This window comes from Heterodontus francisci, unplaced genomic scaffold (genome assembly GCF_036365525.1).
Source record: "Heterodontus francisci isolate sHetFra1 unplaced genomic scaffold, sHetFra1.hap1 HAP1_SCAFFOLD_221, whole genome shotgun sequence".
Classification (NCBI taxonomy): domain Eukaryota; kingdom Metazoa; phylum Chordata; class Chondrichthyes; order Heterodontiformes; family Heterodontidae; genus Heterodontus; species Heterodontus francisci.
Window position 1 is genome coordinate 1,274,529 of NW_027141485.1, and position 26,943 is coordinate 1,301,471.

General features: G+C 43.3%; 2 non-coding genes across 2 annotated transcripts; both read right to left on the minus strand.

The window, feature by feature from the left end:
- Positions 1-17,385: 17,385 nt before the first annotated feature.
- On the minus strand, positions 17,386-17,474 carry trnap-agg (transfer RNA proline (anticodon AGG)). The gene is given in 2 exon segments: positions 17,386-17,421; positions 17,439-17,474. It is a non-coding gene; the product is annotated as a tRNA-Pro (tRNA).
- A 3,548-nt stretch (positions 17,475-21,022) lies between these two features.
- On the minus strand, positions 21,023-21,095 carry trnaf-gaa (transfer RNA phenylalanine (anticodon GAA)). Its single transcript has one exon. It is a non-coding gene; the product is annotated as a tRNA-Phe (tRNA).
- Between the last annotated feature and the right edge of the window lie 5,848 nt (positions 21,096-26,943).

Consider the following 26,943-nt stretch of genomic DNA (forward strand, 5'->3'; position numbering starts at 1 on the left):
CTCTCCCTCTCTTACTCTCTCTTTTTTCACTCTCTCTCTCCATTACACACATATTTATGAAACACATGTCAAAGATGGAAACATAATGAAGGAATGGATGCGCCCTTGAAAATGTTTCCGGCAGAATAGTTAAATGTTTAAAGTTTCTGTAGGGAGTTTGACCTGAGATGGTGAGACACAAGAACGTGAGGTTATTAAAGTCTTCACCAAATGTAATGGGAAATAATTTTCTTCACTGGTGAACCCAAAGGAACAAATATGGCACAAGAATGAGAAAAGTCAGAGGATTGAGAAACATCCAATGGATCTTCACATATACAAGTCAGCAGACCCACAGAGATACAGTAGATTGAGAGTTCAGATCCAGTGATAGACTGGACAAATATCGAGCCAGTGCTTTTTTCTTTATAAACCCAACATCTGTCCACTTGGCTATTGCACCTCGTCTCGATGTATCTGATAATACTGATACTATTTGTATTCCACAGTTGCTTTGAAATCACAGGCAATATAAATGGATTGGGAATGTCAATGGACAGGAACCATTAATGGATTGGGAAAGTCAATGGACTGGAAAATATCTGGATTGGGAAATTCTATGGACTGAGTTATATCAATGGATTGGGATATTGTGAAACATCAATGGATTAGGAAACAGGAATTAAAGGGACAGATGAAAGGTTTGCAAACATCAATGGATTAGAATGTGCAGAAGCAGGAGAAAATGATGCCATTTTAAGTCGGGTGTCGGGGGGTTAGTAGGAACAGACCAGGGCTATTTTACTCTCTATCTCACTCCTTTCTTCCATCTGGTTCATTAACGAATCCTCTCTCTCTCAGAGCGGTGGGAATCACTGGAACCCACACTTGCTGCTCAGGTTGTTTGGTTCCGGGAAAATACACGATCCACATCAGATTGACAGGAAGGATAAATGTGATTCATAGCCAATCATATTCCTTTTGGTGATGTATGCTCAGCCTTGTTATATCAGCAAAGGCAGCAGGAAATGCAAATCCTGAAGAGTTTTGATAGAGTGAAGAAGGAGAAAGTGTAGCCAGTGTCAGAAGGGTCAGTAACCAGAGGAAACACATTTAAAGTAATTGGAAAAATAATGAGAGTTTATTTATTTAGAAATACAGCACTGGAACAGGCCCTTCGGCCCACCTAGTCTGTGCCGACCAACAACCACCCATTTATAAAAACCCTACAGTAATCCCATATTCCCTCCCACCTACCTACACTAGGGGCAATTTACAACAGCCAATTTACCTACCACCTGCAAGTTTTTGGCAGTGGGAGGAAACCAGAGCACCCGGCGAAAACCCACAAGGTCATAGGAAGAACTTGCAAACTGCGCAAAGACAGTACCCAGAATCAAACCCTGGTCCCCAGAGCTGTGAAGCTGCGGTGCGAAGCACTGCACCACTGTGCACCACTGTGTTGTGATGAGGAGATTGTTTTTTCAGCAATGTGTTGTTCTGGTCTGGAATGCAATCCTGAAAGGTCAGTGGAAGCAGATTCAATGGTAACTCTAAATGGAATTGGATAAATACCTGACATGGAAAATATAACAGGGCAATGAGGGAAAGGACAGGAGTGCGGGATGTGGGATTAATAGAATAGCTCTGTTAAATATCCAGCATATGCACAGTAATAAGGTTCAGTGCTTGGACCTCAGATATTTTCACTCTATTAATGGCAGAGAAGGCTCGAGGGACCATGTGGCTACTCCTCATGTTCTTCCCAGTGTCCAGGATGAAGTGCAACAGGACACTGATTTCCAGATGGTTGAAACAATCAGCGGAAAACAAATGCAATGGGCATCCTTCAGGAAAACATCACATTTAAGATGAGAAACTAATCACAAGGCATGGAGGAAGATTGAACCCGTGATCTTCACTTTACGAAACTGACGCCTGACCAATTGGCAACCATGCCTCTGGGTAATTAGTACCTGAGGCTCCAGAGCAGGATTTGTGATTCTTTTTCAATTTGGTTGAAACAGCATCGAGAAACATGCACAGAAATAAAGAGGGATTGTGGAATGGGTAACAGATCCTCATTTACATCATCAGCATCATGAAATCTTCATTCAGACGTTCCATTCCCATCCTCAGCTTTTCTCACATCTGTACAATAATATAATTGAGTGGACATTGGGTTGTTACTGGGCAGATTATGTAAATAGACTGTGTACATCATCACAGGAAGTGATGTAATATAATCTGTACGGCACCTCATGGAGAGTTGTCGATGAAACCTTCCATGCAAGAAATGTAGAGTAAACTCAGGTTATTTTAACCATCAGACTCTTATAAATTCTGTACTAAGACTTGACAGATATCAGAATATTATATGGGGGCCACAGTAAACCAAAGTGAAGATGGAGAAATCTTTGCCTCTACCGGAGAACTTTGAAAAGGTCACTGGACTGAACCAAGCCGAGGAGTGGCCGAGATGGTTCCAGAGGTTTGCAAGAGATCGGACTGCATCGGGTCTCGTGCAGAAGCCAGACATGGAGCAGGTCAGTACGCCATTGTATGCAATGGAGGGAGTGTGGATGCAACATCCTCATGAAGAACAGAAGGTTACGTGTGAAGAAGTTATTAAGGCACTCAAGACCTATTTTAATTCAGGAATAAAATGTCATCGTGGAGCCAAATTTAAAACGCTGCATTTGCTGACAACGCAACCACCAGGTGGTGCTGTACTAGCACATGCGCAAATGCAGCCTCTTCCACTGAAACATCACTGTCTGTGACATTCAGGCAGCTGCCAGGATTAAAGATGGTGCAATTCAATGTGTCATAGTAAACAACTTCGACACAAAAAGACTTTCAAAGGTTGCCGTCGCCGCCTCCATCCCACCCCCAACAATCCCCTGCTCCCTCCTGAGCATTCGCCAGTTATATAGTACCAAGTCATCTTAATTCACCTAAAGTGAATTATTTTCGGAGCAGTGACTGTCGTTTCAGAAGCAAATATGGCACATATCTACACAATGGACATGTTTTGGTTGATACTCGGAGAACGTTGTGCTGTTTGAAGTCTCATCAGAAGGACAGCACCCCTGACAGTGCTGCACACCCTCTGTAATTCAGTGAAGTTTCATAGAGTCATAGAGTTATACAGCACAGAAACAGGCCCTTCGACCATCATGTCCGTGCCGGCCATCAAGTACCCATCTATTCTAATTCCATTTTCCAGCACATGGCCGTAGCCTTGTATTCTGTGGCGTTTTGAGTGCTCATCCAGATACTTCTTAAATGTTGTGAGGGTTCCTGCCTCTGCCACTCCTTCAGGCAGTGTGTTCCAGATTCCAACCACCCTCAAGGTGAAACATTTTTTCCTCAAATCCCCTCTAAACAGTGCCATCCCATTCTCTGGACGATCATTCCCCGCTTCCCCCCATCCCACTCTCTGACTGCTCACTCCCCGCTTCCCCCCCCCACCACCCCCATCCTGCTCTCTGGCCGCTCACACTCAAGGCCATGGGATCTGCCGCTTCCCTCCTCTCGGCCACTCGCTCCAACATTACCCCATCACCCCTCGAGGCTCGCCTTGCTTCTGCGGGTGGTGCGGTGATGAATGATCAAATGTTGGAGCGAGTGGCCGAGAGGAGGGAAGCGGCATGGCCTAGAGCTAGTGTCTGGAGGGAAGTGGGAAGAAGTACGGCATGAGTGGACGGAGAGAGGGCAGTGTGGGGATGTGGGTAGCGAGCGGCCGGAGGGCGGGGGAGCGGGGTAGCAAGGAGCGGGCAGCGAGTGGCCTGGAGTGAGTGGCCGAGGGGGGAGAGCGTTTTCTCGCGCATGCGCCAGTTAATCCTGGAAGACGTAGGCTGAGCATGCGCAGCATCTCAGAGCGCAGGAGACTGTTTGTGCATGTGCGAGCTTGGAGCACTCTGATGACGTCGGCTGGCCGCTGCATTGTCAGGAATCACTTTGAATTTAATAAGCGTCCAAAACAGAAAGGGGAGAGTATTCACTCATTTATCAATGACTTGTACAAACTCACGGAGGTTTGTGAATACGGCAACTTAAGAGAAGAGCTGAATGGAGACAGAATTGTGTTCGGGGTATTAGACAACACCCTTTCAGATCATGTACAGTCCAGGGCTGATCTCACATTAACGAAAGTGATTCAATTGAGCAGACAAGCAGAGGTTAGAAAGTTTAACCAATCCGTTGTTCGAGGGGACAGGGAGAGTCTGATCTCGAGAGCAGCAGACTCAATTGAATTCGTTAAGAAAACAAAAGGAAAAATTAGTGGTAAAAGACAAGAAAGATGGGAAGAGCACCTAGTGGTAGCTGCAACCAATTGCAGTAGGTGTGGCCGAGAGAGAAACAAGTGGGAAAACTGTCCCGCCAAAGAAGCTGAGTGTTTTTCCTGCAGAAAGATGGGACACTTTCAGTCAGTGTGTGGCAGTAAAATACCAGCACTGAATATAATTAAAGGGAAATTCCCAGAGAGCAAAAACATTAATGAAGTACAGGATATCCAAAGTGTGGAAATACATTTTTTAGGTGAAATCCAGAAAGCAGGTGAGAGTTGCTGAACGACAGAAATTCTTAAATATTTTAAGATAGAGGTAGATAGATTCTTGATAAACAAGGGGGTGAAAGGTTATTGGGGGCAGGTGGGAATGTGGAGTTGAGGTTAAAATCAGATCAGCCATGATCTTATTGAATGGTGGAGCAGACTCGAGGGGCTGAGTGGTCTACTCCTGCTCCTAATTGGTATGTTTGTCTGTAAGAAAACATGTTCTCGATACAATGAGAACTATCATTTGTTTCGAAATGGATTTGAACCCCCTTTTATCAAAACATTATAGAGCTTTAATTTTTCTACAGTTAACAGACAAATCCTTGTGGAGTTGAGATTGACAGAAACAATAGGCTGGATTCTATAGAGCCCTCAACGTCGAGATCTGTGGTGGGGGTGGGGCGGGGGCCGCCTGATGATGGCCCCAGATGAGGCCCGCCATGGACCTCAACGCCGGCAGGGCCTGGCTCGATATTGCCTGCGACGGCGAGGCGTTGTGGGGGAACCCCCACCGCTCGGCAACGGGACCACAAACCTGCATTAATTATTATCCCATCACTTCCTGATATCCAGCTGCGATCTTCAGCCCTGTGACCGGCACTGCCGTGCCTTCGGAGCCCCATCCGGGCAAATGAGGTGCAACACTGGTGGGGAGGGGGGAGAAGGTAAGTTTCTCAGTGTGGGGGAGGGGGGACGGAGTCAAATTAATGTCATGGGTGTAGGGGACGGTGGGAAGGGTTATAGTTTACAGTTTGTGCAGTTTTGGGCGGAAGGTCGGATGGTAAAGGTAGGTTTTGGGAGGGAAAGGGCAAATAATTAATTTAACTGTTATTGGGGGGATGGGAGAGAGGCAAAAGCAATGTATTTATTTCATTTCATTTAATCTTCCTTTAAATATTTTCCAGTAGGACTAACAGCCCTTTAAAAATGGCTGACACTCCAGTACAGTACTAAGGCAGTGCTGCACTATCAGAAATGCTGTTTTTCAGGTGAGACAGAAAACTGAGGATCCCTCTGCCCTCTCAGGTGGATGTTAAAGGTACCATGGCACTATTTCAGAGAATAGAAGGGGAATTATTTCTGGGATGCTGGTCATTGTTTAACCCTGAATCAACATCACTTAAAAACAGATTATCTCGTTTTTATCACATTGTTGTTTCTGGGAGCTTGCTGCGCGCACATTGGCCACCATGTTTCCTACATGACTACAGTGACTACACTTGGAAAGTCCTTCATTGGCTATAAAAGGCTTTGCAACGTCCTGTGGTCGTGAAATGCAAGTCTTGCTTTTTCCATTGTTATCAGTGTCATTGTGATCAAAAGATCGGATGCGTGAACACAAAGTTTAAATCAATTTTGATTAAAATAATGTAAAAGCATCTATACTCTTGCACTGTACTTAATAATCTCCATCTTCCTATCCTTACAGAGTGCAATGTCATCGACCCTGAAATTGATTCCAGAATCTCATAGAATCTTAGACTCAAAGAAAGTTTAAGGCACAGAAAGAGGCCATTTGGCCCTCAGACAATTTCAGCCCAGTTCTGATGAAAGGTCACAGACCACAAACGTTAACTCTGTTTCTCTGTCCACAGATGCTGCCAGACCTGCTGAGTATTTCCAGCATTTTCTGCTTTTATTTCAGATTTCCAGCATCTGCAGTATTTTGCTTCTGTGTTAATTTGAAAGTTAAAACTGAACCACCTGTCTACAATTCACACTAGGGTCTCCCATGAAATGATTCTGTATAATATTGATATAATTAATACAGATTCCGACACAGAGCTTCCTGTGGGGAATTGGGGATATGAAAACCAGCAGACCCTGCAGGAATTTCCACTGGGAGCACAAATTCACAAAATCTACCTTTTATATATCGATTCATTTTAATTGTCCTTCTGGAAAATTATTTTGCAACAATTTAAACATCAACCCACATCTCCATGACTGGGTCAATTATGAGGTCATCCTCTGACAGGTCATGTGACAGCTGGAGCCACAAGACATCAGAACCAGATTTGTGACTGGATTAAAACCCGGAATCCTGTCCCAATGGCTTTTCAAATAAAGCTGTTGCTGTTTGAAAACACAGCAGTTAAACTTTCTGCCTGACCATGAGGGGAGCTAGGGAGAAATTTTCAAAATTAAATCCTTCAACAAAATAGTTCAAAAACCATTAATATCGAAATCATGTGAGGATTCATATGCAGTAGAGAAACAAGCAGAATACAGAAAGTACAGAGGAGAGCTGAAAAAGGAAATGAGATCAGCAAGAGAGTGTATGAGAAAAGATTAGCGGGTCACATAACTGGGAACACTGAAGTCTGTTACCAACATATGGACAGTCAATGAAAGGGTGGGTCAATTAGAGATCCTGTGGAGACAGAGGGTGTTGCTGAGGCACTAATTAAGTATCACAAAATAAGCGGATGCTGCAAATGTCACAGTAAAGGAGGAGGAAGTGAAGAAATTGGACAGGATGAAAATAGATAAAGAGGAGACAATTACAAGGTTGGCAGCACTCACAGTAGAAAAGTCACCCAGTTTGAATGGGCTGCATCCTGGGTTGCTGAGGGAAGTAAGGGTGGAAATATCAGAGACTCGAACCACAATCTTTCAATCCTCCTTGAATATGGGAATGATGCCAGAGGACTGGAGGATGCAGGTAAGCTTGGGTAGTTCGATCTTAGTTTAATTTGACCATTTTTATCATGTATCCATTGTAATAACTAACAAGGTCAAGAAAGCCATTTTATAATTAACACATGACCAAAGGAGCCATTTTGTGTTCAGTACTAATGTGCCGTGCAGAGGACACTATTTGTGCTTAAACATTAGCACAACACGGGAAGAAATGGTTACCGATTATAAGCTCTCACTCAATTGGTGCAGAGTATGAGCACCAGGGGTTACTTTTGACAGTTGAAGAGATCATCGCATCTCATTGGATAGCTACCACCCACTCCAAGCTGGGTAGCCCCCAATCAGTTAGGTGCTGTCCTGCCACAACCTGCTTGCTTCAATGGGTGCTTGGAGCTTAGAGAGTCATCTCTCAACAGGCGGATCGATAATCAATGCATCAAGAAAAACAAGCTCAACAAAGAAGACACCAGTCCTTCGCATCGCGAGCTGGAATGTGAGGACCATGTGTCCTGGCCTTACTGACACCCTTCTGCAGGTTGATGACACACACAAGACAGCTGTGATGGACAAGGAACTCACAAGGCTCAATGTGGGCATTGCTGTGCTACAAGAAACTAGACTCGTTCAAAGTGGATCCCTCAAAGAGAAACACGACACCTTCTTCTGGCAGGGGAAAGCCCAAGAGGCAACTCGTGAGCATGGAGTGGATTTCACAGTAAAATACACGCCACTTGAGATGAGTGAACCACCCATAGTAGGCTCAGAGAGACTTCTTACTCTTCACTTGTCAACAAGCGCGGGCCCAGTTAATCTCGTGTGCATCTATGTCCCAACACTCACCTCCACCCCAGATGTCAAGGATCAATTCTATGTGACACTTGACACTGCCATCAGTAGAATTCCCAGCACTGAGGGACTGTACATTCTCGGAGACTTCAACACAAGCTTGGGTACTGACTACAGCTTTGAAAATGTGCATAGGGTACCAGGGGATTGGCAAGATGAACGAAAATGGACAGAGGTTGCTGGAGCTATGCTGTCACCATGGATTCTGTGTGATGAACAGCTACTTCCAGGTCAAGCTGTGCCACAAGGAGTCCTGGAGACATCCGAGATCATGCCATTGGCACCAGCTAGACCTTATCACCAGACATACCACCCTCAGCAGTGTCCTCATCACTCACAGCTATCACAGCGCTGACTGTGACACTGACCACTCCCTGGTGTGTAACAAGGTCAGGCTTCAGCCAAGGAAGCTTCATCCATCCATGAAGAAAGGTCGTCTTCTGATCAACAGTTGCCAAACCACTAACCCAGAAAGGACCCAGGAGTTCCTCAACATCCTCGATCTGGCTCTTTCAGACAACAATGCTCAAGGCCTCAGTGCGGTGTCAAAGTGGAATCATCTGCACACCACCATCTATAACTCTGCACTCACTGTGTATAGGAAAAGAGATGGGAGGAATGCTGACTGGTTTGAGGCTTATTGGACTGAAATGGAGTCAGTTACTGCAACTAAGAGGAGAGCCCTCATGAACTACAAACTAGTCTGCAGCAAACAACATCTTGATGCTCTCAGAGCTGCCAGAAACAAGTCTCTGCAAACTGCTCAGCACTGCACCAATTAATACTGGTTAAAACTCTGCTGCTGAATCCGGGTTTGCTGGAGGGATGTATGAAGGAATTAAGAAAGCAATGGGTCCAGTAGTAACTAAATCAGCACCTTTTGAAGACAAAGAGAGGGACGATCATCACTGAACCTAACAAGCGGATGGAAAGGTGAGTGGAGCATTCCCTTGAACTCTACATAACGGAGAACATTGTGATTGAAGTTGCCCTCAGTGCCATCCCAGACTTCCCTGTCATGGAGGAACTGGACAGTGAGCCCACCATAGTCGAGCTCAACAAGGGCTCAAAACATGCGTGATGCAAACATTGTCACCTTGTACAAAATTAAGGGGGATCGCAGTGACTGCAGCAATTATCGGAGCCAGCTACTCAGTTCCACTCACCTGCTCGATCCCTTTCCTCCTGCAAGTTCCTTTGCTTCAAGTATCCATCCAATTTCCTTTTCAAATCATTGATTGTCTCTACTTCCACCACACTCGTGGGTCAGGACATTACCACTCACAGCATAAAAAAATTCCACCTCACTCAAGGATGGGAAATATTTATATCTTCTATATTTAGCTTATTCCCTATCTCTACGAGAATAGAATGGCAGTCAACATGAAAGGGAACCCAAAAATCTTCAAGCAGGATATAAATAATAAGCAGGTAGTCAGCGGTGAAGTGGGCCCCATTAGGGACAAAGAGGGTAATATATACTTAGAGCTGCAGGGCAATGTTAATCTAGTTAATAAGTACCTTGTATCAATGATCACTAAGGAAGTGGAATTTGACAAAATATCAGGAGAAGTGGAGAGTGTAGAGGCAATGGAGAGGGTACAAATTGAGAGTGGGAGGTACTGCAAAGGCTGGTTATGCTTCAGGAAGATAAATTACCTGGTCCGGATGGCTTTCATCCCAGATTGCGAAAGGAAATGTGGATGCAGATAACAGAAAGGCTTTCTCTTATCTTCCAATCTTCCCTGAATACGGGGGAGGTGTCATAGGATTAAACAGTTGCAAATGTGACACCCTTATTCAAGAAAGGGTGTAAGGACAGTCCGGGTAACTACAGGCCAGTTAGATTAACAGCAGTGGTGGGTAAGGTTTTAGAAAGAACAATCAGGGAAAAAAATCAACAGTCACTTGTAGAGGTTTGAGTTAATTAAGGAGAGTGAGCATGGATTTATAAATGGGAGTTCATGCTTGACTAATCTAACTGCATTTTTTGATGAACTAACAGAGAATTTTTATGAAGGGCATGCAGTGGATGTTGTTTATATGGATTTTAAGAAACGACACATAAAAGGGTGATTAACAACATTGAGGTTCATGGAATAGGAGGGTCAGTGTCCAATTGGATAGTAAATTGGCTTAAGGACAGAAAACAGCAAGTCGTAATAAATGATTCATTCTCAGACTGGAAGGTTGTCGACAGTGCTGTTCCCCAAGGGTCACTGTTGGAACCACTGCTTTTTACTTGCGACAGATAAATGACTTGGATCTTGGAATAAAGAGCAGAATCTCAAAATATGCCGATAACACCAAACTTGGAGAAGTGGCAAACAGTGAGGAAGAAATGAACCACCTGCAACAAGACAGTGAAAGGCCAGCAGAATGGGCAGACAGGTGCAGATGGATTTTAATAGTGACTAGTGTGAGGTGATGCATTTTAGCAGAAGGAATAGGGAGAGGCAATATATACTTAATGGCACAGTTCTAAAGAGTTTGCAGGAATAGAGGGACCTGTTCACTGAACAATGAACAACGTGAACAATTACTTCTTGTTGTGTGCTCTCAGATTTGTCACCTTCACTGGACTGGAGTGAGGTGACATCTACTGGCAGGAAGCAAGAACTGCAATCAAGCAGCAGAAATTCCATCGTCTGTCAGGGTGAAAGAAACATTGCAATGTGAGGAAATAGTGAATGGGTTTGATTGGGTTGATGGAGGCATGATTCCACTTGTGGTGGAGTCCAAAGCAAAGGCCAGAAATATAAAATTGTCATTATTAAAAGATATGAGGAATTCATGATAAATGTATTTAGGTAGTGAGTGGGTGGAATCTAGATAAAATGGAAAGTGAGATTGGGTGGACAGAAGCAGTGTGAAAGGATGGCTCAAACAAAAGGTAAACGCCCTGAAAGGTGAACTCTGTTTCTCTCTCCACAGATGCTGCCAGAGTTTCTCAACATTTCCAACACTTTCTGTTTTTATTTCAGAATTTGCAAGATGTTGCTTTGCTCTGAAAAAAAAATGGATGGTCGGCTTTGGCTGCCAGTGAAATTCCACAGGAGCTAAAAGGAAGTGGCATGTTGATCTAGGGGTATGATTCTTGCTTAGGGTGAGTGATTAATTAATGTGTGAGAGATCCTGGGTTCAAATCCTGGACATGCCCTTCTTCTTTGGCATTTTTAGTTTAAGGTCATTGATTGGTTTCAGCCTTGCAGAAGGCGGAATTGATTTCCATATGGAGCCTGCTTGAGGACCAGAGAGCTGGATTCAAAGAGCTTGATTAACTAAATGTACAGATAGCCAAGTGGGAATATAAAGTTGTTGCAGTAATTGTGACCTGACTCCAAAAACAACAGGACTGGGTTCTGGACTGGAATGGAATGGAATTCTTCAGTGTTTCTGCTGTTTGGCTTGCATTGACTCATCGATTTTCTTGTTTTTCACTTTGTCGATGCCTTTGAATAATTGTGGATCCTTCTTCAGAGTGTCTTCTTTCACCAGGTAGTTCTGACCTCTGATGATGATGATCGTAATGAGCTTCAACTCACTGATAGTTTTGGAACTGAACAGATTTCCTTTGCTTGAGTCTATAACATGGAACTCAGTCTGACATGTGGACCCATGGGAGGATTTGAATGCCACCCCTGCGTTGGAGAATACAGTTGCATCCATCCAATAAGAGAGCGAGTAGAAGTGACAGTTCAGTCAGTCAAACATTAAACTTTTAATTTCAGGGTGGTGAGTTTGAGTGCCATTTTGTTTTTCCCTTTTTTAAGGCTTCATTAGCAGAGAGTACAAGGAGTGTTTGAAATGAAATTCAGCAAAAGGATGAGAAAGTCTCACTTTGATTCGGGACTCTTATCTCTCTGCAGCATCTCGCTGTGAAAGATTGAACTTCATCTCATTTCATTCCCAGCTCGGGGTCAGTGCGGCTCTGTGGGACTTCTGGCTGTCTCCTACTTCACAATCCATCAGTGCTGAGAAAGCAATGGGGAATATTATTCACGGCTCGGTAACCTGAGGACACCGATTTAAGGTGAATGGCAAAAGAACCAAAGGCAACATGAGGAAAAACTTCTTTTGCACAGCGAGTGGTTAAGATCTGATATGCACTGCTTGAGAGTGTGATGGAGGCTGATTCAACCATGGCTTTCAAAATGGTATAAGATAATTATCTGAAGTGGAAAGATTGCATGTTTTCATGGAATACATGAGTCTGTGGCATGAGCTGAGTTGCTCGTGCATAGAAGCAGCACAAGCACAATGAGCTGAATGGCTTCCTTTTGTTCTGTAACTATTCTATGATCTATGATTCTTTTCAGAGTGAAATCAACACTCACATACAAGAAACTGACAGGTACACTGCAAACTTCGCATTACCAGACAAGAAATTGACAGATACAGTGTGAAACCCACAGTCACGTAGCAGCAGTTGGCAGGTAACATGTAAAAATCTTTCTTTCATATCCCAACTGCAAGGTACAAAGGAAATTAGGTACAAACCCAGGCTCACACTTCAAAGACTGAGAGATACAAAGCAAAACACATGTTCACCTACAAGTACAGAGACGAAGACACACTCAGAGGAGGTGCAGATTAAAGACACATGCATGTAACAGAAACTGATAGGGATAGAATCAAACCCTTTCTCACTTCTCAGAAACTGATAGATATAGACAAAAGCTGATGCTCACATACAAGTTGTTGAAAGATATGTGGTGAAACTCACAGAGCAATAGCAGAAACAAACAAGTACTGAATAATACCCACAGTCACAGACCAAAAACTGAAATATACTGAGTTAAACACCACTTTCTCACACCAGAAACTCATGGCTACAAAGTGAAGCTGACTCTATCCTCCCAGGCACTGACAGGTGCAAAAGAAAACACTCACGACGATTCCAGGACATGAAATGTACGTAATAAAACCTTTCAGCTGAAAGAATAGCATTAATGACAGGTGTGATACCCAGAATGCTCAGCGGCCTAGAATCCGCCCTATCTGTGACAGCAGCGGGGCGCGCAGGCGCGGTAGAGAGCTTTGTCAGCAGCAAGAGTTGCGGGTTCGGAGTTGGAGCGGGATATTCACAAAGTGCGAGAAGACTTTGCGGGCTCACACAGCTGGAGCAGGGCCTCAGGGCCACAATAAGATGGAACAATCCCATCTGTATCCCTGCGGATGGCGGTGGTGAAGCTTTTCCCGGTGAGGCTTCCCGAAACGGCGTCCATAAATGGATAAGAATTGGGGACTGGGCAGGGAGCGTCTGCAAATGGATAAGAATTGGAGGACTGGGCAGGGAGCGTCTCTAAATGAATAAGATTTGGGTACTGGTCAGGAAGCGTCTGTAAATGGATAAGAATTGGGGACTGGGCAGGGAGTCCCTATAATTGAATAAGATTTGGGGACTGGGCAGGGAGCGTCGAAAAATGCTTCAGAATTGGGGACTGGTTCGGGAGCGTTTTTTAATTCGTTCGTGGGATGTGGGCGTCGCTGGCTCGATCTCAGCTCGAGTAATGTGTCCAGTTCTGGGCACCAGGCTTTAGAAAGGACATCAAAGCTTCTGAGACAGTTCAGAGGAGATTTACTGGAATGATACCAGAGATGAGGGGTGTCAGTTCTCTGGACAGGCTGGTGAAGCTGGGATTGTTCTCCTCAGAGTAGAGAAGGTTAAGGGAAGATTTAATAGAGGTGTTCAGAATCATGAAGGATTTTCATAGGGTAGAGAGGGAGAAACTGTTTCCACTGTCCTGGGGGTCAGTAACCAGAGGACACAGATTTAAAATAATTGGCCAAAGATGTCAAGGGGAGGTGAGGAGAGATCTTTTTACCCAGTAACTGATTCGGATTTGGAATGAATTGTCTGACAGGGTGGTGAAAACAGATTCAATTATAACTTTCAGAAAGGAATTGGACAAATATTTCAAAGTGAAATTCTCCAGGATTATGGGGAAATAGGCAGGGGGTTGGACTAATTGCATCTTTTTGTCAGAGAGTCAGCAGAGGCACAATGGGGCCGAATGGCCTCCTTCTGTGCTGTATGATTCTATGAACATAAGAACGAAGAGCCGGAGTCGGCAAGTCAGCCACTCGAGCCTGCTCTGCCATTCAATACAATCATGGCTGATCTCATCACGGCAGTTCTTGTTTCTTGCCAGTAGATGTCACTTCACTCCAATACAGTGAAGTTTACAAATCTGAGAAAGACACAACAGGAAAGAATTGTTCACATGATAGTGAATGTGTGGGATTTAGAAATACTAGGAGTGGAGAAGAGTTATTACTTGTCTGCTCGATCCCCATAGCCCTGTAAAATTATTTCCTTCAAGTGCCCATTCAAATTCCTTTTGTAATCCTCGATTGTCTCCATTTCCACCGCCCTCGTGGGCAGCGAGTTACAGATCATCACCAATCAGTGTAAGAAAGTTCTTGCGCACATTCCCCCTGTACCTCCTGTCCAAAACCTTCAATCTGTGTCCCCTAGTCCTTGTACCAATAATTAACGGGAACAATGTTTCCTTGCCAACTTATTTAAAACTGTCATAGCCGAAAACACATCTATCAATTCTCCCCTCACTCTCCTTTGATGCAGGTAGAACAACCCTAGCTTTTCCAACCTAACCTTGTAACTAAAATCCTCCATCCCTGGATCCATTCTGGTGAATTTCCTCTGCATCCTCTCAAGGACGCTCACATTCTTTCTTAAGTGTGGCAAGCAAAACTGGAAGCAACACTCCAACTGGGGCCTAACCAGAGCTTCATAATGGTTCAGCATAACTTCCCTGCTTTGTACTCAATGCCTCTTTTTTTCAAGCCCAAGATCCCATATGCTTTGCTGACCACTCTCGCAATATGTCTTGCCACCTTCAAAGATTGATGCACATGAACCCCAAGTCCCTCTATTCCAACACACACTTTAGAACTGTGCCATTAAGTAAATATTGCCTCTCCCTATTCCTTATGCCAAAATACATCACCTCACACTTGTCACTATTAAATTCCATCTGCCACCTGTCTGCCCATTCTGCTAGCCTATCATTGTCCTGTTGCAGGCAGTCATATCATCCTCACTGTTTGCCACTCCTCCAAGTTTGTTGTCATCGGGATATTTTGAGATTTTACTCAATATTCCAAGATCCAACTCATTTATCTTTAGCAAAAAAAGCAGTGGTTCTAGCACTGACCCTTGGGGAACACCACTGTCGACTATCCTCCAGTCTGACAAAGAATCATTTAATAAGACTCCCTGTTTTCTGTCCTTAAACCAATTTTCTATCCAATTGGACACTGACCCTCCTATACCACGAACCTCAATTTTGTAAACCCCACTTTTATGTGGTACCTTGTCAAACGCTTCCTTAAAATCCATATAAACAACATCCACTGCATTCCCTTTAGCAAGCTGCTCTGTTAGCTCATCAAAAAATGCAGTTCGATTAGTCAAGCATGAACTCCCATTTATAAATCCATGCTCACTCTACTTAATTAACTCAAACCTCTCCAAGTGACTGTTGATTTTTTACCCTGATTAATCTTTCTAAAACCTTACCCACCGCTGCTGTTAATCTAACTAGCCTGTAGTTAGCCGGACTGTCCTTACACCCTTTCTTGAATAAGGGCGTCGCATTTGCCACTGTTTACTCCTGGCACCTCCCCCGTATCCAGGGAAGATTGGAAGATTATGGCAAACTCTTCCATTATCTGCATCCGCATTTCCTTTCGCAACCTGGGATGCCAGCCATCCAGACCAGGTGATTTCTCTACCCTAAGCACAGCCAGCCTTTTTAGTACCTCCCTCTCTCAATTTGTACCCTCTCCATTGCCTCTACTCTGTTCACTTCGACTGATATTTTGTCAAATTCCACTTCCTTAGTGATTAAGTAGATTAACATTGCCCTGCACCTCTAAGCTTATATTATCCTTTTTGTGCCTAATAGGCCCGACTCAACCTCTTACTACCCACTTATCATTTACATGCTGCTCGAAGATTTTTGGGTTTCCTTTCATGTTGACTGCCAGTCTATTCTCATAGAAATAGAGAATAAGCAAATAAAGAAGATGAAAGTATTTCCCATCCTTGATGAGGTGGAACTTTCTTTTGTTGTGGGTGGTAATGACTTGGCCCACGAGTGTGGTGGAAGCAGAGACAATCAATGATTTGAAAAGGAAATTGGATGGATACTTGAAGGAAAGAAACTTGCAGGAGGAAAGGGATCGAGCAGGTGAGTGGAACTGACTAGATTACTGACTAGACTACAGCAACTTCTGTGCTGTAAATGACTCTGTGTTGTTTCTCAAATTCAATCCACTGGTACTTGGTAAATAATTTCAATGTAAATTGTGCAACCGAAAAATCAGAACCAAGGCAAGGGACGCATGAGGAAGCAAAATTGCTGAAACCTGGGACTTTTAGATCTTCAGTCTAACGCTCTCCCAACTGAGCTATTTCAGCCATACATTAATAGTGGCTTGGTGTCCTTGTTTTGGAAGAAAATACATACATTCAAGTTTTCCAAAAAATTAAAGAATACAACATGTGAGTAATATTCCCCATTGCTTTCTCAGTACTGATGGATTGTGAAGCGGGAGACAGCCAGAAGTGCCACTGAGCCGCACAGACCCCGAGCTGAGAATGAAATGAGATCAAATTCAATCTTTCATAGTGAGATGCTGCTGAGAGGTCAGAGTCCTGAATCAAAGCGAGACTTGCTCACTTCAAACACTCCCTGTACTCTCTGCTCATGAAGCCTGACAAAAGGGAAAAACAGAATGGCACTCAAACTCACAACCCTGCCATTAAAAGTCTCATATTCGACTGACAGAACTGTCACTTCTACTCGGTCTCTTATTGGATGGATGCAACTCCAACGCAGGGATGGCATTCAAATCCTCACATGGATCCACATGTCAGACTGAGTTCCATGTTGTAGACTCAAGCAAAGGACATCTGCTCACTTCCAAAACTATCAGCGAGTTGAAGCTGATTACAATCAACATCATCAGAGGTCAGAACTACCTGGTGAAAGAAGACACCCTGAAGAAGGATCCACAATTATTCAAAGGCATCGACAAAGTGAAAAACAAGAAAATCGATGAGTCAATGCAAGCCAAACAACAGAAACACTGAAGAATTCCATTCCATTCCAGTCCTGTTGTTTTTGGAGTCAGGTCACAATTGCAGCAACAACTTTCTCTTCCCACTTGGCGATCTGTCCATTTAGTTAATTGCAGTTTTGTCGACAAGCTCTTTGAATCCAGTTGTCTGGTCCTCAAGCCAGCTCCGTATGGAAGTCAATTCCACCTTCTGCAAGGCTGAAACCAAGAGATAACCTTAATCTAAAAATGCCAGCAGACCAGGGCTCGTCCGGGACTTGAACCCGGGATCTCTCGCATGTTAATTAACCATACTCCCTAAGCGAGAATCATACCCCTAGACCAACGAGCCATTGACAAGTGAAACTTTATTAGCTGCTGTGGAATTTCACTGGAACCCCCCAGCCAATCATCCATTTTTTTTTCAGATCAAAGCAACATCCTGCAAATGCGGAAATAAAAACAGAAAGTGCTGGAAATGTTCAGCAGCTCTGGCAGCATCTGTGCTGTGAGAAACACAGTTAACGTTTCAGGGCACTCACCTTTTGTTTCAGCCATCCTTTCAGACTGCTTCTGTCCATCCAATCTCACTTTCTATTCTATCCACATTATAACCATTCACTACATTACTACATTTTTCATGAATTCCTCATTTCTTTTATTAATGACAATTTTGTATTTCTGGCCTTTGCTTCAGACACCACCACAAGTGGAATCATGTCTCCATCTACCCAATCAAACCACTTCGCTGTATCCTCACATTGCAATGTTTCTTTAACCCTGACAGACTGTGGAGTTTCTGCTGCTTAATTGCAGTTCTTGCTTCCCGCCAGTAGATGTCACCTCACTCCAATACAGTGAAGTTTATCAATCTGAGTGAGACACAACAGGAAATAATTGTTCACATTATAGTGAATGTGTGGGATTTAGAAATACTAGGAGTGGAGACGAGTTATTATTGCACTCTGCTATTACATCTTTTATAATGGACTCCAGCATTTTCCCCACGACTGATGTCAGGCTAACCGGTATATAATTCGCTGTTTTCTTTCTGCCTCTTTTTTTAAATAGTGGAGTTACATTAACTACCGTCCAATCCATTGGAACTGTTCCAGAGTCGATAGAATTTTGAAAAAAGACCAGAAATGCATCTGCTATTTCAAGGGCCACTTCCTTAAGTACTCTGGGATGTAGATTATCAGGTCCTGGGAATTTATCGGCCTTCAATCCCATCAATTTCCCAAACATTCCCTACTAATACTGATTTCATACAGTTCCTCCTTCTCACTAGACCCTATGTTCCCCAACATTTCTGGGAGATAATTTGTATCCTCCTTTGTGAAGACAGATCCAAAGTATGTATTTAATTGGTCTGCCATTTCTTTGTTCCCCATTATAAATTCCCCCGTTTCTGACTGTAAGGGGCCCACATTTGTCTTCACTAATCTTTTTCTCTACACATATCTAAAGAAGCTCTTACAGTCAGTTTTTATTTTCTCTGCTAGCTTACTCTCATACTCTATTTCCCCCTTCTTAATCAATCCTTTAGTCCTCCTCTGCTAAATTCCAAACTGCTCACAATCTTCAGGTTTGCTGCTTGTTCTGGCCATTTTATATTTCTCCTCCTTGGATCTAATACTTTCCTTAATTTCTTTTGTAAGCCACAGTTGAGCCACCCTTCCTGTTTTACTTTTGCACAGACAGGAATGAACAATTGTTGTAATTCATCCATGCGCTCTTTAAATGCTAGCAATTGCCTATCCACTGTCAACCCTTTAAGTAACGTTCCCCAATCTATCATCGCCAACTCCCGCCTCATACCTTCATAGTTTCCTTTGTTTAGATTCAGGACCCGAGTCTCGGAATCAACTCTCTCACTCTCCATCTTAATGAAGAATTTTATCATATTATGGACGCACTTCCCCAAGGGACCCCACACAACAAGATTGTTAACTAATCCTTTCTCATTACACAATACCCAGCCCAGGATGGCCTGTTCTCTAGAGGTGTTATACACCTCTATCAATTCTCCACTCAATCTCCTTTGAGAAAGGCAAAATAATCCTAGCTTTTCCAACCTAACCTTGTAACTAAAATCCCCCATCCCTGGATCCATTCTGGTAAATCGCCTCTGCGTCCTCTCAAGGACCCTCACATTCTTTCCAAAGTCTGCTGAGCAGAACTGGAAGCAACACTCCAATTGGGGCCTAACCAGAGTTTTATAATGGTTCAGCATAACTTCCCTGCTTTTGTACTCAATGCCTCTATTTATAAAGCCCAAGATCCCATATGCTTTGCGAACCACTCTCGCAATATGACTTGCCTCCTTCAAAGATTGATGCACATGAACCCCAAGTCCCTCTATTCCAGTACACTCTTTGGAACTGTGCCATTAAGTATATATTGCCTCTCCCTATTCCTTATGCCAAAATACATCACCTCACACTTGTCACTATTAAATTCCATCTGCCACCTGTCTGCCCATTCTGCTAGCCTATCACTGTCCTGTTGCAGGCAGTTCATATCATCCTCACTGTTTGCCGCTCCTCCAGGTTTGGTGTCATCGGCATATTTTGAGATTCTACTCTGTATTCCAAGATCCAAGTCACTTATCTTGAGCAAAAAAAGCAGTGGTTCTAGCACTGACCCTTGGGGAACACCACTGTCGACTATCCTCCAGTCTGACAAAGAACCATTTAATAAGACTCGCTGTTTTCTGTCCTTAAACCAATTTTCTATCCAATTGGACACTGACCCTCCTATACCACGAACCTCAATTTTGTTAACCGCCCTTTTATGTGGTACCTTGTCAAACGCTTCCTTAAAATCCATATAAACAACATCCACTACATTCCCTTCATCAACCTGCTCTGTTAGTTCATCAAAAAATGCAGTTAGATTAGTCAAGCATGAACTCCCATTTATAAATCTATGCTCACTCTCCTTAATTAACTCAAACCTCTCCAAGTGTCTGTTGATTTTTTACCCTGATTATTCTTTCTAAAACCTTACCCACCGCTGCTGTTAATCTAACTCACCTGTAGTTAGCCGGACTGTCCTTACACCCTTTCTTGAATAAGGGTGTCGCATTTGCCACTGTTTAATCCTCTGGCACCTCCCCCGTATCCAGGGAAGATTGGAAGATTATAGCAAACCCTTCCGTTATCTGCATCCGCATTTCCTTTCGCAACCTGGGATGTGAGCCATCCGGACCAGGTGATTTATCTTCCCTAAGCACAGCCAGCCTTTTTAGTACCTCCCTCTCTCAATTTGTACCCTCTCCATTGACTCTACTCTCTTCACTTCGACTGATATTTTGTCAAATTCCACTTCCTTAGTGATCACTGATACAAAGTACTCATTAAGTAGATTAACATTGCCCTGCACCTCTAAGCTTATATTATCCTTTTTGTCCCTCATAGGCCCGACTCAACCTCTTACTACCCACTTATCAATTACATGCTGCTCGAAGATTTTTGGGTTTTCTTTCATGTTGACTGTCAGTCTATTCTCATAGAAATAGAGAATAAGCAAATAGAGAAGATGTAAGTATTTCCCATCCTTGATGAGGTGGAATTTTTTATGTTGTGGGTGGTAATGTCTTGGCACACGAGTGTGGTGGAAGCAGAGACAATCAATGATTTGAAAAGGAAATTGGATGGATACTTGAAGGAAAGAAACTTGCAGGAGGAAAGGGATCGAGCTGGTGAGTGGAACTGACTAGATTGCTCCGGGGAGAGCCAGCATGGACGTGATAGGCCAAACGACCACCTTCTGTGCTGCAAATGACTCTGTGTTGTTTCTCAAATTCAATCCACTGGTGTTTGGTAAATAATTTCAAAGTAAATTGTGCAACCGGAAAATCAGAACCAAGGCAAGGGACGCATAAGGAAGCAGAATTGCTGAAACCCGGGATTGAACCAGAGACTTTTAGATCTTCAGTCTAACGCTCTCCCAACTGAGCTATTTCAGCCCGACAATAATAGTGGCTTGGTGTCCTTGTTTTGGAAGAAAATACATACATTCAAGTTTTCCCAAAAATTAAAGAACACAACATGTGAGTAATATACCCCATTGCTTTCTCAGTACTGATGGATTGTGAAGCGGGAGACAGCCAGAAGTGCCACTGAGCCGCACAGACCCCGAGCTGAGAATGAAATGAGATCAATTTCAATCTTTCATAGTGAGATGCTGCTGAGAGGTCAGAGTCCTGAATCAAAGCGAGACTTGCTCATTTCAAACACTCCCTGTACTCTCTGCTCATGAAGCCTTACAAAAGGGAAAAACAGAATGGCACTCAAACTCACAACCCTGCCATTAAAAGTCTCATATTCGACTGACAGAACTGTCACTTCTACTCGGTCTCTTATTGGATGGATGCAACTCCAACGCAGGGATGGCAGTCAAATCCTCCCATGGGTCCACATGTCAGACTGAGTTCCATGTTGTAGACTCAAGCAAAGGAAATCTGCTCACTTCCAAAAGTATCAGCGAGTTGAAGCTGATTCCAATCAACATCATCAGAGGTCAGAACTACCTGGTGAAAGAAGACACCCTGAAAAGGATCCACAATTATTCAAAAGCATCGACAAAGTGAAAAACAAGAAAATCGATGAGTCAATGCAAGCCAAACAACAGAAACACTGAAGAATTCCATTCCATTCCAGTCCAGAACCCAGTCCTGTTGTTTTTGGAGTCAGGTCACAATTGCAGCAACAACTTTATATTCCCACTTGGCTATCTGTCCATTTAGTTAATTGCAATTTTGTCGACAAGCTCTTTGAATCCAGTTGTCTGGTCCTCAAGCCAGCTCCGCATGGAAGTCAATTCCACCTTCTGCAAGGCTGAAACCAATAGATAACCTTAATCTAAAAATGCCAGCAGACCAGGGCTCGTCCAGGACTTGAATCTTGGATCTCTCGCATGTTAATTAACCATACTCCCTAAGCGAGAATCATACACCTAGACCAACGAGCCACTGACAAGTCAAGCTTTATTAGCTGCTGTGGATTTTCACTGGAACCCCCCAGCCAATCATCCATTTTTTTTCAGATCAAAGCAACATCCTGCAAATGCGGAAATAAAAACAGAAAGTGCTGGAAATGTTCAGCAGCTCTGGCAGCATCTGTGCTGTGAGAAACACAGTTAACATTTCAGGGCACTCACCTTTTGTTTCAGCCATCCTTTCAGACTGCTTCTGTCCATCCAATCTCACTTTCTATTCTATCCACATTCTAACCATTCACTACGTTACTACATTTTTCATGAATTCCTCATTTCTTTTATTAATGACAATTTTGTATTTCTGGCCTTTGCTTCAGACACCACCACAAGTGGAATCATGTCTCCATCTACCCAATCAAACCACTTCGCTGTATCCTCACCTTGCAATGTTTCTTTAACCCTTACAGACTGTGGAGTTTCTGCTGCTTAATTGCAGTTCTTGCTTCCCGCCAGTAGATGTCACCTCACTCCAATACAGTGAAGTTTATCAATCTGAGTGAGACACAACAGGAAATAATTGTTCACATTATAGTGAATGTGTGGGATTTAGAAATACTAGGAGTGGAGACGAGTTATTATTGCACTCTGCTATTACATCTTTTATAATGGACTCCAGCATTTCCCCCACGACTGATGTCAGGCTAACCGGTATATAATTCGCTGTTTTCTTTCTGCCTCTTTTTTTAAATAGTGGAGTTACATTAACTACCGTCCAATCCATTGGAACTGTTCCAGAGTCGATAGAATTTTGAAAAAAGACCAGAAATGCATCTGCTATTTCAAGGGCCACTTCCTTAAGTACTCTGGGATGTAGATTATCAGGCCCTGGGAATTTTTCGGCCTTCAATCCCATCAATTTCCCAAACATTCCCTACTAATACTGATTTCATACAGTTCCTCCTTCTCACTAGACCCTATGTTGCCCAACATTTCTGGGAGATAATTTGTATCCTCCTTTGTGAAGACAGATCCAAAGTATGTATTTAATTGGTCTGCCATTTCTTTGTTCCCCATTATAAATTCCCCCGTTTCTGACTGTAAGGGGCCCACATTTGTCTTCACTAATCTTTTTCTCTACACATATCTATAGAAGCTTTTACAGTCAGTTGTTATGTTCTCTGCTAGCTTACTCTCATACTCTATTTCCCCCTTCTTAATCAATCCTTTTGTCCTCCTCTGCTAAATTCCAAACTGCTCACAATCTTCAGGTTTGCTGCTTGTTCTGGCCATTTTATATTTCTCCTCCTTGGATCTAATACTTTCCTTAATTTCTTTTGTAAGCCACAGTTGAGCCACCCTTCCTGTTTTACTTTTGCACAGACAGGAATGAACAATTGTTGTAATTCATCCATGCGCTCTTTAAATGCTAGCCATTGCCTATCCACTGTCAACCCTTTAAGTAACGTTCCCCAATCTATCATCGCCAACTCCCGCCTCACACCTTCATAGTTTTCTTTGTTTAGATTCAGGACCCGAGTCTCGGAATCAACTCTCTCACTCTCCATCTTAATGAAGAATTTTATCATATTATGGACGCACTTCCCCAAGGGATCCCACACAACAAGATTGTTAACTAATCCTTTCTCATTACACAATACCCAGTCCAGGATGGCCTGTTCTCTAGAGGTGTTATACACCTCTATCAATTCTCCACTCAATCTCCTTTGAGAAAGGCAGAATAATCCTAGCTTTTCCAACCTAACTTTGTAACTAAAATCCCCCATCCCTGGATCCATTCTGGTAAATCGCCTCTGCGTCCTCTCAAGGACCCTCACATTCTTTCCAAAGTCTGCTGAGCAGAACTGGAAGCAACACTCCAATTGGGGCCTAACCAGAGTTTTATAATGGTTCAGCATAACTTCCCTGCTTTTGTACTCAATGCCTCTATTGAAAATGCCCAAGATCCCATATGCTTTGCGAACCACTCTCGCAATATGACTTGCCTCCTTCAAAGATTGATGCACATGAACCCCAAGTCCCTCTATTCCAGTACACTCTTTGGAACTGTGCCATTAAGTATATATTGCCTCTCCCTATTCCTTATGCCAAAATACATCACCTCACACTTGTCACTATTAAATTCCATCTGCCACCTGTCTGCCCATTCTGCTAGCCTATCACTGTCCTGTTGCAGGCAGTTCATATCATCCTCACTGTTTGCCGCTCCTCCAGGTTTGGTGTCATCGGCATATTTTGAGATTCTACTCTGTATTCCAAGATCCAAGTCACTTATCTTGAGCAAAAAAAGCAGTGGTTCTAGCACTGACCCTTGGGGAACACCACTGTCGACTATCCTCCAGTCTGACAAAGAACCATTTAATAAGACTCGCTGTTTTCTGTCCTTAAACCAATTTTCTATCCAATTGGACACTGACCCTCCTATACCACGAACCTCAATTTTGTTAACCGCCCTTTTATGTGGTACCTTGTCAAACGCTTCCTTAAAATCCATATAAACAACATCCACTGCATTCCCTTCATCAACCTGCTCTGTTAGTTCATCAAAAAATGCAGTTAGATTAGTCAAGCATGAACTCCCATTTATAAATCCATGCTCACTCTCCTTAATTAACTCAAACCTCTCCAAGTGACTGTTGATTATTTACCCTGATTATTCTTTCTAAAACCTTACCCACCGCTGCTGTTAATCTAACTAGCCTGTAGTTACCCGGACTGTCCTTACACCCTTTCTTGAATAAGGGTGTCGCATTTGCCACTGTTTAATCCTCTGGCACCTCCCCCGTATCCAGGGAAGATTGGAAGATTATAGCAAACCCTTCCGTTATCTGCATCCGCATTTCCTTTCGCAACCTGGGATGTGAGCCATCCGGACCAGGTGATTTATCTTCCCTAAGCACAGCCAGCCTTTTTAGTACCTCCCTCTCTCAATTTGTACCCTCTCCATTGACTCTACTCTCTTCACTTCGACTGATATTTTGTCAAATTCCACTTCCTTAGTGATCACTGATACAAAGTACTCATTAAGTAGATTAACATTGCCCTGCACCTCTAAGCTTATATTATCCTTTTTGTCCCTCATAGGCCCGACTCAACCTCTTACTACCCACTTATCATTTACATGCTGCTCGAAGATTTTTGGGTTTCCTTTCATGTTGACTGTCAGTCTATTCTCATAGAAATAGAGAATAAGCAAATATAGAAGATGTAAGTATTTCCATCCTTGATGAGGTGGAATTTTTTATGTTGTGGGTGGTAATGTCTTGGCCTACGAGTGTGGTGGAAGCAGAGACAATCAATGATTTGAAAAGGAAATTAGATGGATACTTGAAGGAAAGAAACTTGCAGGAGGAAAGGGATCGAGCTGGTGAGTGGAACTGACTAGATTGCACCGGGAAGAGCCAGCATGGACGTGATAGGCCAAACGATCACCTTCTGTGCTGTAAATGACTCTGTGTTGTTTCTCAAATTCAATCCACCGGTGCTTGGTAAATAATTTCAAAGGAAATTGTGCAACTGGAAAATCAGATCCAAGGCAAGGGACGCATAAGGAAGCAATAGTGCTGAAACCCGGGATTGAACCAGGGGCCTTTACATCTTCGATCGAACGCTCTCCCAACTGACCTATTTCAGCCCGACATTAACAATGACTTGGTGTCCTTGTTTTGGAAGAAAATACATACATTCAAGTTTTCCCAAAAATTAAAGAACACAACATGTGAGTAATATTCCCCTTTGCTTTCTCAGTCCTGATGGATTGTGAAGCGGGAGACAGCCAGAAGTGCCACTGAGCCGCACAGACCCCGAGCTGAGAATGAAATGAGGTCAAATTCAATCTTTCATAGTGAGATGCTGCTGAGAGGTAAGAGTCCTGAATCAAAGCGAGACTTGCTCATTTCATACACTCCCTGTACTCTCTGCTCATGAAGCCTTACAAAAGGGAAAAACAGAATGGCACTCAAACTCACAACCCTGCCATTAAAAGTCTCATATTCGACTGACAGAACTGTCACTTCTACTCGGTCTCTTATTGGATGGATGCAACTCCAACGCAGGGGTGGCATTCAAATCCTCCCATGGGTCCACATGTCAGACTGAGTTCCATGTTGTAGACTCAAGCAAAGGAAATCTGCTCACTTCCAAAACTATCAGCTAATTGAAGCTGATTACAATCAACATCATCAGAGGTCAGAACTACCTGGTGAAAGAAGACACCCTGAAGAAGGATCCACAATTATTCAAAGGCATCGACAAAGTGAAAAACAAGAAAATCGATGAGTCAATGCAAGCCAAACAACAGAAACACTGAAGAATTCCATTCCATTCCAGTCCAGAACCCAGTCCTGTTGTTTTTGGAGTCAGGTCACAATTGCAGCAACAACTTTATATTCCCACTTGGCTATCTGCACATTTAGTTAATTGCAATTTTGTCGACAAGCTCTTTGAATCCAGTTGTCTGGTCCTCAAGCCAGCTCCGTGTGGAAGTCAATTCCACCTTCTGCAAGGCTGAAACCAACAGATAACCTTAATCTAAAAATGCCAGCAGACCAGGGCTCGTCCGGGACTTGAACGCAGGATCTCTCGCATGTTAATTAACCATACTCCCTAAGCGAGAATCATGCACCTGTACCAACGAGCCACTGACAGGTCAGGCTTTATTAGCTGCTGTGGAATTTCACTGGAACCCCCCAGCCAATCATCCATTTTTTTTCAGATCAAAGCAACATCCTGCAAATGCTGAAATAAAAACAGAAAGTGCTGGAAATGTTCAGCAGCTCTGGCAGCATCTGTGCTGTGAGAAACACAGTAAACGTTTCAGGGCACTCACCTTTTGTTTCAGCCATCCTTTCAGACTGCTT